Below are 1,190 nucleotides of genomic sequence, written 5' to 3'. Positions count from 1 at the left end.
TGTGGGCTGGGAGGGGGGCGGGACTGGGAGCCGCCAGCCTGGGAGGCGGCAGGACCTTCTGGTACCCAAGCGGCTGCCACCTCCTGCAGGCCAGCAGGAGACCTCCCCCTCGCCTCTGCCCCTGCGTGATCCGGCTGGACATCCCCTGGCAGCTGCTTTTTTGGCCCGTGTTCCCACCCCTCCTGTCCCATAGAAAGTACCCCACCCTGCAGCCCCTGCTCACGTGGTGCTCTCTGAGCACCCGCCCTCCCTAGAGGCTCCCTCCACCCCTGCTGGCCCCAGCCCAGGAGGGAGGCTCCCGAGACAGCGTGTCCAGCTCCCCTGTCCGCGTCATTTCCCTTGGCAAACACTCCCAGAGCTCCTGTCTCCTGGAGGCCCCACCTGTTTGTTCAGGCTCAGCAGGAATACAGGTGCCCTTTAGACACACGAGACTGACCAGGTGAAGTTGGGACTGGTGTCCACACAGCCCTGTCCACTAGAAATTTTCATGTCCACGTGTGGCTATTGAGCATCTGAAACGTGGCCAGTACAACTGAGAACCGAATTTTTTCTTTTGATTGACATAATTTAGATTTAAATGGCCACCTACTGGATGGGGCAACTCTACACTGCCTTGCTCCCCAATCTCCACCCTCCTCCCACTCTGAGGACTGCACTTTGATAAGGCTCTCACCCGGGGTCAGAGGAAGACAGGGTCCCACTGAAAAGCCCCTGGCTCTGATGGTTCCACTCCAGGCCCCTATCTACACCCTGACTCTGCATGGCCCCCCCGGAAGCTGGGCTCTCTGGCCCAGCGGCTGGGTGGTGAGTCAGTCTCTGTCTAGCCGGGATTCAGGAAGCCTGTCCAGGGACCAGGCTGGAACATCCCATGAGAAAGAGAGGTGGGGGCAGGCAGTGAGGAAGGGACCGTGTGGTGAGGAGCATGGGGCTCATGACGGGCTACGGTAGAACAGCTTCGAGGCTACCAGAGCCATAGACTCGGAGGCACACACAGGCTGGACACAAGCCATGGTCCTCGGAATGGACCAGCCACCAGCAGCCACGGTTGGCTACAACAGGCAGACAGGACATGCATGGAGTATGCCAGGCCCTGGAGAGAAGACACCAGGACCCAACAGCAGGGTGTGTGAACACACACACACACACAAACACACATAAACACACACGAGTGCACACAAGCACGACAGACA

At 59.6% G+C, this 1,190-nt stretch overlaps 1 protein-coding gene across 1 annotated transcript in view; it reads right to left on the bottom strand.

Moving 5' to 3' along the window:
- The window catches only part of SYT7 (synaptotagmin VII), a 38,868-nt gene that overhangs the window by 14,800 nt on the left and 22,878 nt on the right, over nucleotides 1–1,190 (bottom strand). The window lies entirely within an intron of this gene.

Source organism: Bison bison, unplaced genomic scaffold (genome assembly GCF_000754665.1).
Source record: "Bison bison bison isolate TAMUID 2011002044 unplaced genomic scaffold, Bison_UMD1.0 scf7180017864334, whole genome shotgun sequence".
Lineage (NCBI taxonomy): Eukaryota > Metazoa > Chordata > Mammalia > Artiodactyla > Bovidae > Bison > Bison bison.
The sequence above is the reverse complement of the archived record's forward strand: the minus strand, read 5'-3'. Positions and strand labels throughout refer to the sequence as shown.